Source organism: Python bivittatus, unplaced genomic scaffold (assembly GCF_059951505.1).
Source record: "Python bivittatus isolate LINGU-HERP-01145 unplaced genomic scaffold, Pbiv_v1 ctg000850_np1212, whole genome shotgun sequence".
NCBI classification, from domain to species: Eukaryota; Metazoa; Chordata; class Lepidosauria; order Squamata; family Pythonidae; genus Python; species Python bivittatus.
The window spans coordinates 58442576-58455641 of record NW_028277112.1 but is presented as its reverse complement, the minus strand read 5'-3'; the positions used below and the strand labels follow the sequence as shown (position 1 = coordinate 58455641).

Here is a 13066-nt window from a genome sequence, read left to right as displayed (position 1 = left end):
CCTCAAACTGTACAAACCAACTGGCAAGACCAGGGTGGGAGAGGCTGTTGAAGTCTTGTGCGTACTTTACAGCCTTCCCTGAAAAACTATGTTTGCTTTCAACTGTTTATCAAGGAATATGAAAAATTCTGCCAGGTTAGCCTGGCAGTTCAGTCACATGGAAGGCCACATTTCTTCTTGAAGTTCTCATGGAATCCATACAACATCCCTTGCTCATTTCAGGGCTTCCTGGAAATTCCTTGACTGGATTTAAAAGGACTGTGTGTTTTAGCAATGGATTGTTTCCTGTATTTCCATTCCAAAGCCAGTTTTGAGGAGATCATGATTTGCCTCATTCTCATTTTATTTTGGAAAAAAAAAAGGTACATTGTCTGCCTCTTTAACACTTTGAGACTTAGCCCTGGAGCATTATCTTTCACAAGATTCAAGTGGGAATCCAAGCAGATTTATTCACTCTTTAATCCAACTTCAGTTTACTGCTGAACATTTTCCAATTGGAAAGACTGCCAGGAGAAATCCTATCTCTGAATGATTAAAAGCAGACTTAACATTCTTTAAGCCCATGCTTCTCAACCTTGGCAACTTCAAGATGTGTGGACTTCAATTCCCAGAATTCCCTAGCCAGCATGGCTGGCTAGGGAATTCTGGAAGTTGAAGTCCATACATCTTCAAGTTGTCAAGGTTGAGAAACACTGCTTTAAGCAAATGTAGCATGAAAGGGTGAGTCCTCATAGACCATCACAGAGATGGACTTCTCTTTTCCTTTGAAAAGAGTCCCTAAAATACATACAACCAGCTTTTTCCTCCAGGGGCAGCATGCACTGCTCATTTTATTGAGTCATAAAGTTTTTTCCCCCTCATCAGCAGCCTGCAGATAGCATAAAATATTGCACTTCATACTTCCATGCATGTACACTGTTTGCTTACTAACCCCAGGAGAGTTCAGGAACTGAAAGTAGAGGCCATTAGCCCTATACTATTTTAGAAAGAAAACCGATGTTTGTGAATCTGCAAAAGAGAATGGCACCTTCTGTTCTTATTGCTAAATCTAAGTCCCAGACATAAGATCTTTAGGAAGGTCCTCTAAGTACACTAGCAAAGTTGTGATGCATTGATTGTTGCTGGATTGTTAGGCAGATGCTCAATTGCTGATTTTCATCAAACGTGACCCATTCATTTTGTGTGGCAAGTATGATAACCATGTTCACAAGCACATGCTACATTCATATTTTAAATGGACATGTCAAGAGCTCTTTGTTGCAGATTGGACCTAGCTTCAGGTGACACTAGACATGAATAAATCTATTGATTTCAGTTTCCCTTGGTTTCTCATTTTTGTGAATATGTCAGCTTGGCTTGTCAAGCTTGTGAAATGTTTTCAAGACTCAAATTTGTATTTTTAGTGTGGATATTTCTCCTAACCTATTACTTCTGTATGTGCAATTTGCTCTGCTATAGTTTCTTCATATATTTTCTCCAAAAATAATGCACATTATTTTAGTTATTGTAATCTACTTTCAAGAATGTACAAGATTTTGCATTGGTGATATAGATGTAGATGTGGGTATAGACAGAGACAGAGATAAATACAGATAGAGATAGAGATAGAGACAGAGATAGAGATAGAGAGATAGAGATGGATAACCATTCATAAACTGCATTGCAACATTTGGCGAACTGAGAATTTTGAATGATGATGAAATTTCAGTTGGTGATTTGACTCAAAAATACAAAATTGTAAGTGCAACCTATACATTCCTTCCTTGTTAATATGTGAAGCACCCTCAAGTAGGAGTACAAAGACAAAAGAGGGATCACAAAGTTTCATTGCACAAAATCTAGCATTTTCAGTACTGAAGCACTCTCTTCCATCCCTCCCAATGTTTTTTTGGTCAGTGCAAGATTAGGCTCCCATCATCATTTTTTACTTATTAAAATCGTTTCATGCTCCTACTCTTGTAATTACATGCCAAAAGCTGGGGGAAAAAATGCTCCAGGGAACTGGAAGTCCAGACTAAAACCTTTCTTTTACTACAGAGTCATGTTTACCAGCACATATGACTTGTATTCATATTTTATGAGTATATTGGAAATGGCTAAAATGCAGAGCAGAGTTCAAGATGCTGTAGATCTTTCAGCCCAGCCAGGTGTACTGTGGCCATCAGATCAAAGGAGAAAGGCAGTGCTGGAGGAATGATGTTGATCTGGAAAGTGGATACAGGGTGCCATCTAATGGTCTATGAAAAGAGAAGGCTAATGCTATCGATGCACCAGAGATACTGCACGCATTGCTTTAAAAAATATTAGATCTAAGACAATTGTTTATTGTTGCAGTCACTGAAAATAACTGCATTTGTTGCAGGAAAGGTTAAGTGGGTTCTTATCGCTTCTGCCTAGCCATCATTTTTTACAAATCACGGTTCATGGAAGTGGAGTAGAAGAGAAAGGCATCTATCTTATAGCAAGAGTTAGCTATGTTATCTCATTAGATAATAAAAATTAGGACTTTACTATGAGAGCTGTATCAAAGATGTTCATTTTGCAATTCTGTTTTACAAAAATGGTTACAATCTACTATGTAAATTTTCACTATGAAGTTTCAGTGTAGATGTCTTTATTTTAGGCTGAAGAAAAGTTATAAAAGAATTAAAACTTGCAATCATTTGCAGTCTGAATTCAGCAACACAGGCACAGAATATAGGCCTTACTATAAAAAACTGAGAGCCCCTTTCCTCGCAAACTTTCAGCTTCAATGCCATACTACATATCAGTTTGTAACTTAATATAGCCAGTCAAGATTTGAATATTGCCGTCCCCTTTAAATGTCCTCTAACAAAGAACTTCTGCAAGACCACATTATTTATCCACATTTACAAGGAGAAATGTGAATAAATAATATATCATTCTCTCCTAAAATGGCTGACTGTTCTTTTTTTTTTTTTCCCCCCACCCAGCCTCTCTGACCTTGCACAAAAGCTTAAAATATTCATACTGATGAGGCTGGGGTGTCTTTGTGCCTTTCAAAATGCTAAGCAAGCCTGCGGCATGATCACAATCTGGTACAAAGAGAAATTATTTTCAAGACAAATTCAGACAAGCCTTAAATTAATCAAAGGGAAGATGGTTAACTTTTTTTATATATTTTAAATCAACAGTAGATGTCTGTTTGTTTGTTTGTTTGTGACATTTGGCTGGTTCCCTGCTTTATTTGCTGCAAGGAGCAGGAGAACTTGGTCTAAATCAGCTCCCATTCAAAAAACTCTCATCAGGCAGCAATTTGAAATCAACCTTGCTTTAAGAAAAAGAAAAGAAAAGCCTGATGGGGGTGATATTTAATTTGAGAGCAGATGGGTGGAACTGTCCCTAATGAAACAAGTAGGAATTAGTCTAGAACCATTAGTGTACCTCTCCTTGTTGCTCTCAGTTCACACATTTTTCTGCCCCTGTGAATCTTTGCTCTTATTTTAGAAGTAGTTGGTGTAGACATACCAAGTGAAGATAAAGGACTAACCCAGTGGTAGAACACAACTTTTCCATGCCAAGGTCCCAAGTTTGATTCCTGGCATTTTCAGGTGTGGCTGGAAGAATCATAACTGACATCCTGGAGAGCTGAACTGGCTAATATTATCAGCCATCCTAGGCTAGGTGGACCAGGGGCCTGCTGTTCTATATAGCAACCTTCTAAGTCTCACAAGCATGTTTTCTGGTGAAAAATCTTGCAGATTTTGACACACATACATCTTTGACACCTTGATGCCTTGATAGACAAGTTGTTGAGTGCACAAACAAGGAAGAAAGGGGTACTTAACTTTTAGAGAAAACTTGAAGATACCTGAAACAATTCGTAAGATTACCCATCATTTGGAAGAAAGGGGATAGAAAAGATCAGAGGAATAAGATGAAGGTTCACAGTTTTTTAGAAGGATCTTTTTGAAAAGGGAGAAGTAATAACATGGACCATTTTAACTGGGTAGATTGGATATGTGTCCATCCATCTGCAGTTCCTCCTGAATGAAATGATAGGATGGGAAGTAAATGAAATTGCTTGTGGTGATACCTTATGTTATATGAGGCAATAGATGCATGCAAATTATCCCATGATATTTTACCAGTAAAATGGATTGAGATAAGGTCTAATCACTCGCTTCTGAAAGGTATTCACCATTCCTACTACAATGCCTCATACAATGTTGAGAAACTACTAGGTTGTTGCAAAGCTTTGGTTTGATGAGGCATGTTTCACAATGTTTCTTTGAAGGGATGTCTTGCATAATTCCCCTTCATGGATCACTGCTTTGTTGTGGCGAAGGGGCTTGCGTAACTCAGTGAAGCCATGAGTTATACCATGCAGGGCCACCCAAGACGGACAGGTCATGACAGAGAGTTCTGACAAAATGTGGTCCACTGGAGAAGGAAATGGCAACCCACTCCAGTATCCTTGCCAAGAAAACCCCATGGACAATGTTAAAAGGCTAAAAGATATGACGCCGGAAGATGAGCCCCTCAGGTCGGAAGGTGTCCAATATGCTACTGGGGAAGAGCGGAGGGCAATTCCAAGTAGCTCCAGAAAGAGTGAAGCGGCTGGGCCAAAGCCGAAAGGACGTTCAGCTGTGGATGTATCTGGAAGCAAAAAGAAGGTCCGATGCTGTAAAGAACAATATTGTATAGGTACCTGGAATGTAAGATCTATGAACCAAGGCAAGCTGGATGTGGTCAAACATGAGATGACAAGACTGAACATCGACATCTTGGGAATCAGCGAACTGAAATGGACGGGAATGGGTGAATTTAATTCGGGTGACCATTATATCTACTACTGTGGGCAAGAAACCCTTAGAAGAAATGGAGTTGCACTCATAGTCAATAAGAGAGTGGGAAAGGCAGTAATGGGGTACAACCTCAAAAATGACAGAATGATCTCAGTGCGTATCCAAGGCAAACCATTCAATATCACAGTCATCCAAGTCTATGCCCCAACCACTGATGCTGAAGAAGCTGAGGTTGACCGCTTCTATGAAGACCTACAACATCTTCCAGAACTAGCACCAAAAAGATGTCCTTTTCATCATAGGGGATTGGAATGCTAAAGTAGGAAGTCAAGGAGTAATCGGAATAACAGGCAAGTTTGGCCTTGGAGTACAAAATGAAGCAGGGCAAAGGCTAATAGAGTTCTGTCAAGAGAACAAGCTAGTCATAGCAAACACTCTTTTCCAACAACACAAGAGACGACTCTACACATGGACATCACCAGATGGTCAATACCGAAACCAGATTGATTACATACTTTGCAGCCAAAGATGGAGAAGCTCTATACAGACAGCAAAAACAAGACCAGGAGCTGACTGTGGCTCAGATCATGAGCTTCTTACTGCAAAATTTAGGCTTAAATTGAAGAATGTAAGGAAAACCACTAGACCACTCAGGTATGACTTAGATCATATTCCTTGTGAGTACACAGTGAAGGTGATGAATAGATTCAGAGGATTAGATTTGGTAGACAGAGTGCCTGAAGAACTATGAACGGAGGTCCGTAACATTGTACAGGAGGCAGCAACTAAAACCATCCCAAAGAAAAAGAAATGCAAGAAAGCAAAATGGCTGTCTGATGAGGCTTTACAAATAGCTGTGGAAAGAAGGAATGCGAAAAGCAAGGGTGAAAGGGAAAGATATAAGCAACTGAATGCAGATTTCCAGAGAATAGCAAGGAGAGATAAGAAGGCCTTCTTAAATGAACAATGCAAAGAAATCGAGGAAAACAATAGAATGGGGAAGACTAGAGATCTCCTCAAGAAAATTGGAGATATGAAAGGAACGTTTAGTGCAAAGATGGGCATGATAAAGGACAAAAAAGGCAGGGACCTAACAGAAGCAGAAGAGATTAAGAAGAGGTGGCAAGAATACACAGAAGAACTATACAAGAAAGATCTTAATGTCCCTGATGTCCACGCTGGTGTGATCACTGACCTTGAGCCAGACATCCTAGAGAGTGAAGTCAAGTGGGCTTTAGGAAGCATTGCTAACAACAAAGCTAGTGGAGATGACAGTATTCCAGCTGAGTTATTTAAAATACTAAAAGACGATGGTGTTAAAGTGCTGCACTCAATATGCCAGCAAGTTTGGAAAACGCAACAGTGGCCACGGGATTGGAAAAGGTCAGTTTACGTTCCAATTCCAAAGAAGGGCAATGCCAAAGAATGCTCAAACTATCGCACAATTGCACTCATTTCACATGCTAGCAAAGTTATGCTCAAAATCCTACAAGCTAGGCTTCAGCAATACATGAACCGAGAACTACCGGATGTACAAGCTGGGTTTCGAAGAGGCAGAGGAACTAGAGATCAAATCGCCAACATTCGCTGGATCATGGAGAAAGCACGAGAGTTCCAGAAAAATATCTACTTCTGCTTCATTGACTATGCAAAAGCCTTTGATTGTGTGGATCACAACAAACTGTGGCAAATTCTTAAAGAGATGGGAGTACCAGACCACCTTACCTGTCTCCTGAGAAATCTGTATGCGGGCCAAGAAGCAACAGTTAGAACCGGTCATGGAACAACCGATTGGTTCAAAATAGGGAAAGGTGTACGACAAGGCTGTATACTGTCACCCTGCTTATTTAACCTATATGCAGAGTACATCATGAGAAATGCCAGGCTGGAAGAATCACAAGCCGGAATTAAGATTGCAGGGAGAATCATCAACAACCTCAGATATGCGGACGATACCACCCTAATGGCAGAAAGTGAAGAAGAACTAAAGAGCCTCTTGATGAGGGTGAAAGAGGAGAGTGCGAAAGCTGGTTTGAAACTCAACATTAAAAAAACTAAGATCATGGCATCTGGACCCATCAATTCCTGGCAAATAGAAGGGGTAGAAATGGAAGCAGTAACAGACTTCATTTATTTGGGCTCCAAGATCACCGCAGACGGAGACTGCAGCCATGAAATTAAAAGACGCTTGCTCCTTGGGAGGAAAGCCATGGCAAGCCTAGATAGCATATTAAAAAGCAGAGACGTCACCTTGCCGACAAAGATCCGCATAGTCAAAGCTATGGTTTTTCCAGTACTAATGTATGGCTGTGAGAGCTGGACCATAAAGAAGGCGGAGCGCCGAAGAATTGATGCCTTTGAACTGTGGTGCTGGAGAAGACTCTTGAGAGTCCCCTGGACTGCTAGGAGGTCAAACCAGTCAACCTTAAAGGAAATCAACCCTGATTGCTCATTGGAAGGATCGATAATGAAGCTCAAGCTCAGATACTTTGGTCACCTAATGCAAAGAGAGATCTCTTTGGAGAAGACCCTGATGCTGGGAAAGATTGAAGGCAAAAGGAGAAGAGGACGGCAGAGGATGAGATGGTTAGATAGCATCACTGAAGCAATGAGGATGAAACTGAGCAAGCTTAGGGAGGCAGTGAAGGACCGGAAGGCCTGGTGCAATATGGTTCATGGGGTCACGAAGAGTCGGACATGACTAAACAACAACAATTAAAATTCTCCCTTCCTGTATCATAATTAAGCTAAAAAAGCCTTAGTTTGAATCAGATCTGGGAACTCTAAACCTCATTTATACTGGATAGTAGATGGATCCCTACTTTGATTATACAAACAGTTCTCCAATATACAGCTAACATCTGGTGATACACCTCCTAACACAATTGCCATTTTCATGTAAAATTTACCCTAAACATGTGGCAGTGGCATGAAACAATGCCTGAACTGAGGCACTGTGACAATGGGCCTCCCTATGGAGACACCATATCACCTAGGCTTCTACTGTACCAGAGGTGGTTAATTGGGGATCCTTGGGACTTTTGACAACTGCCTCATGGGTGTCTGCAACTTGTCTGCCTCTTCCTGATTCATTGATTTCTGGATAATGACGTGATCCCATCTGGTCCAAATGATCCAATCTGACACTTGCCTGCTCTGGGCTAAATGTTTATAATTCCTCCAGCTGTTTTGTTTGGTTTTCAAAGCTTTCCGATTCTCTTTCTTTTCTCCTCCCTTTTTTAAATCATTTTTTAAATTAATTCAGTAAATCAAACAAACAAAAGGAAAAATAAAGAAAAAGGGAAATAATGTATATACGTACATAAAATGAACTTTATACTGGAGTGAAGGTTGAAATGAAAATATGGTTATAAAATATATATTTTTTTTTAAAAAGGCAAAGCAAACAAAAAAGATAGAATATCATTAGAAAAAGCCTTCTAGTAGCCCCCCTCTCTCCCTCCCTCCCCCCATTTTTTCCCCTAACTGCTAATTGCTACTTAAATATTTTTGTTATTATACTTTGGACATCTGTGATTATTGCTAATTTCTATTTGGATTATTTTTTTTAAAAAAAAATCTTTTTCTAAAAAAAAGCACATTCTAAGTGTGTTAACTTGCCTTGCTGTGCAATACATTGTATATAAGGGAACCCTTCCTGCCTGAATTGGGTTAGGCAAAGCTTTCACATTCTCTACTAGCCTTCTGAATGAAACCTTCTTGATGGGGACGGGCATTTTTCTGAAGAGAAATGGATCATTTTTACATAGTTGCAATGGAAAGCTGCTTAGAAAAAGGGGCCCAGGACTCTCCTTGGTGGGCAAGATGATGATAGCTGTGAAATAGGCAAGCCAAAAATCTCTGGCTATCTATCAGGAAATTGTCCTGGGGGTGGGGTGGGGGGGACAGTGGTTACCACTATTAAGAAAGCCAGCCTTCCATTCCATCCTACCATGTGATGAGAATAATTATAGGCAGTGAAGGACCAGAAGGCCTGGCGCAATATGGTTCATGGGGTCACGAAGAGTCGGACATGACTTAACGACTAAACAACAACAACAACTTGCATAATTCTTTTTCAAAGCAAAGTGCTCCTTCAAAGATTTGCATAGGCCAGGGGTCAGCAACAAGATATCTGTGGTGTCAATACTTTGCTAAAAACTTTGATGGCAGCCCAACATTAAATAAAAGTTAAACAAATTGAAAATGGCCCAAATACCCTGGTGTTATCGCATAATATTTCAATGAGGATATCAACATTTTTAGTGGTTTCAGGTGACAACAGTGACATCTCAAGATATTCTGGTATTCTTCTGTGAGATTCCATAACTTTTTACCATTCTCAGAGGAGATTGAGTGAGACTTTGGGGTGAAATAGTTGGAATTTGGCAATTTCATGAGGTTATACCTTTTTTTACCATTTATTTTGATTTTACATTGCCTGACATCTCAAAATGTTGCTAGCTTCTGCTGTAAGCCACCTGAACTGGAGAGCTGAATAAGTGTTAAAAAGTCTCCCATCACAGATATTAAATAATACTTTAGGTTCATGCAAACTTAAAATTATCAGTAAATCAGAGTAATGGGTTTGAGTCAAAATCTTTATCACTGTAAGCACTCCAGCAGCTTGGAGGCCAAATTCCAGTTCAAGAACACTGGTTGGGCTTTCCAGACACAATGCTTTACATGTATGAACTGAGTGAAATGGATGTGTACCTCTATGCACACATTTTAATTCCAGTTGATATCCACTTTTGATGTTCAAAAAACATCATTCAGCTAGAGCTGAATGTGACTGCCTTCACATTCTCTATCCATGTCAGGAAAATAAACAGACCGGGTTCAGAAGGAAATAGCAGTTCACAGGGTTTAGTTTAGATGGGCTTGAATTGTTTTATGCAGTAAATAGGTCACAATATGAATATGGTCTTCTGTGATAATTCTAAGCTAAGCTACTGCTTTCACATCAGAGGTAATTATATCATAGACAGTGCAGTCCTCAAAAGTGATTACATCTCAGACAAATCTCACTGCTTTTAGTGGGGCCTCCTTCTGAGTAAGCAATAATGAGTTAAGGGCTGGTAAGGAAGGAACCAAAGTTTTGCAAACATATCTTAGCTTCTCAAGCCCACCAAGTAACCTGCCAAGTTGGTTGGAAGAAGCCTAGAATTTAAAGTATATGGATCTATGATATATATGGTTCAGTTAGGGGTTGTAAAGAACTCACTACAGCTGACAATAAGAAAAAATATTGTCACCACCTTCCATTGTACGAGTACTTCTGTTCCTTTGTGATACTGTTTCAAAACTTCAGAGGTATACTAGGAATCTGTAGATAACAGCATCCAACCCCTTTAATTATGTTGTACTTCTCAGGGCAAAGTTTCTGGGAGTACCAGGTAGATGAACTGAAGCTTCTTTTAATGGGACCTGACACTGCAATGAGACCCAGTTTGGTGTAGTGGTTAAGGCACCAGCCTGGAAACTGGGAGACCCTGAATTCTAGTTCCACCTTAGGCACGAAGCCAGCTGGGTGACCCTGGGCCAGTCACACTCTCTCAGCCCTAGGAAGGAGGCAGTGGCAAACCACTTCCAAAGAACCTTGCCAAGAAAACTGTAGTGACTAGTCCAGGCTGTCACCAGGAGTCAACACTGCCTCAAAGGCACCAAAAAAAAAAGAAAGAAAATTGCTGCAATGCAGTTGGACGGTGGATGATGGACTTGTAGAATTCACGGCCATCACCACTTTTAATTCAGGAGCTCAGGACTGTAATAGATATTTACAAGGTGTTTATTGATTTCAATAATGTTATCTCATATACATTTAATGAGCTTGTCTCTCTGCTTTTATAAAAAGGCTTTCAGTACAACAAACAAATGATGGTAGGTAAGAGAAAGAGAAGCTGGATCTGAGTATCACACTTTTGGGAATGACATCACTGGCTCTTTACAGATCTTTTGGGAATATTATCACTGGAGATGTAAATTCTGGAAATTCTTTCCTAATTGATAAATGTCTTGGTGTGACTTTTCACAACCAAGGGATATATTTTGTTTCTTTTTTTAAAAGGAAAGGTATGAACAAAACACTGAGATTTTGTTTTACTGCTGTGTATTGAGTCAGTTCCTTGCCGTGCAGGGGTGTTCACAGAGCATGGTAAAAAAAGTCAAAATGTGCAAGACAATGAGATTAAAGCTCCACCTGCTTTTTAAATGCATCACACACACAACACACGCGCAGACATACACAAACAGGAGGAGCTTCAATTGCACCACTGTTGTCATCATCTTGACTCCTGTGGATACCCCTCTTGTCGTGACTTGTGAAACTCTGTAGCCTTGGCACCACGTGCAATATCTGGAACTCAGTGTATGGACAGACTTGTTTCAAAAATGAGGTTTGCCTTCTATTTATATTGTCCATAATAATCCATAAATATACTTAAAATTGACCCAATCATTCATGTTGGATCAATGTGGGACCATCTTCCACAATCATTAGACCTTAAGTACTTGTGTGTTTGAAAACAGTACATTTGGGGATTTTATCTCACACTGGGAGACACAATGGGTGCCCCCAAATGTTTAAGAATTAATATTCCTACATTGGCTAGATGGAAATGGTCAACCTTTCTCAGCCCAGGGACTTTTTCTTATTAATACAGTATGTTGAGCTCCACAATCCACAGGAAGGCATGTATAGTGTCACAATAATGTAACTAGTCAGGTAGTGGCAAAATGTTTGAGGAGCACAGGTTGAAGATTTTGAAGGGTAGTCATGGATTATTTTGCATTGCATAGCCCTAAGGCATTTGGTATTTTTGATACTGAGCTTTGCAGAGCAACCTGGAGGAGCCAAAAAATGCAGCTGGGACCCAGCCCTAGGTGGGTATACGAGGTTAGAACTAAGGAGAGCCATCTTCAAATCCATGTTCAGCAATAGAAGCTGACAAGGAGATCCAGGCCAGTCACTTTCTCTCAGCCCTCTGTTACAGGATTGCTATGGAGATGAAATAGGCAGACATTTGGATGAAAGATGGATCTAAATCGATGATGATGATGATGATGATGATGATGATGATGATGATGGTTGGTCACACAGTCAGCCAGATGTTAAGACTGGATTTGGCATTTTTGTCCACCTATTGAGTCCTTCCCAAGGATCTGGAATAGTCAGATGTTGTTGTTTAATAATATTAAAGGTATCATTGCAGGATGTACCCTGTTCCAAGTAACACTGCTTTTTGCAATTGACTGATGGTGATTTTGTCAATGCCCATGGTGTTGTTGTTATTATTATTATTCAGTCTATCAGATAATTCTGACTGGATTTGGTACTTTGGATTATCAAATCCTATTTTTCTAGTTCTTTCTCATTGACACTTCTATCTCTAGCTACTCAATGTCAATTATCCACCTTTGTTTCTTTGTAACTACAGTCATGTCTGGCTTACTGTAAGTTAAATGTTTCTAGTTTCTATTTATAAGTCCCACAGGATCTCAGTCTTTTCATTTTTGACCATTTTTTCAGTATTGTTCAAGATGATGACGATGATGATGATTTGTTACAGACAAAGTCTGAGACACAATATTCAGTCATTCAGGTGATGTGACAAGGGAATCCCTATATATTGGACAAAGTCCAATCATTTGAATACACTTTCTCAGCTTATACAGCCTTTCTCGGGTCTTTGGCTGAATATACAAAGGTTAGGAAAGAAGGAAGTAGTGTATGCAACCACAAATATTCCTGGTTATATATGATTTCATTACATTATTCATTATATTTTTACCAATAGAAGAGAATCTATGTAGCTCAGGGTTGAACTATGCAGTCCTTGGGGTTCTCTGAGCTTGGTTATATTTTTAAACAACCAAATAACAAAAGTTGTCTCAGCGTGGTGAAAGTATATGAAGAAAATAAAATCACTACAGTAGGAATATCTGAACATGAGGTTTTACCATAAAAAAAAAAAATAGAGATGAGACAATCACAAAGACAGCAGTCCAGAACAAAAAAAGTCAAGCCATATGCATAACAGAGTGATGGCTTGGAGGAATCCTGTCTTGGTATAGGGAAGGGAAACCACCCACATACTTGGGAATGTATCTCTTCCTTGCTGATGCAAATTAAATATAATGATAAATGAGTCACAAAAAATCAGGTACTACGGCTGCAGTCCTATGCATACTTACCTCAAAATAAGCCCCGCTGAACTCAAGAATATTTACTTCTGACTAGATATGTTTCTAAGATTAGGTTACAGATCAGGAACTTATCATCTGCAAGTAAGTTC

General features: G+C 39.6%; 1 protein-coding gene across 1 annotated transcript in view; it reads left to right on the top strand.

The window, feature by feature from the left end:
• GRIN3A (glutamate ionotropic receptor NMDA type subunit 3A) overlaps positions 1-13066 on the top strand; it is a 120871-nt gene that overhangs the window by 49145 nt on the left and 58660 nt on the right. The window lies entirely within an intron of this gene.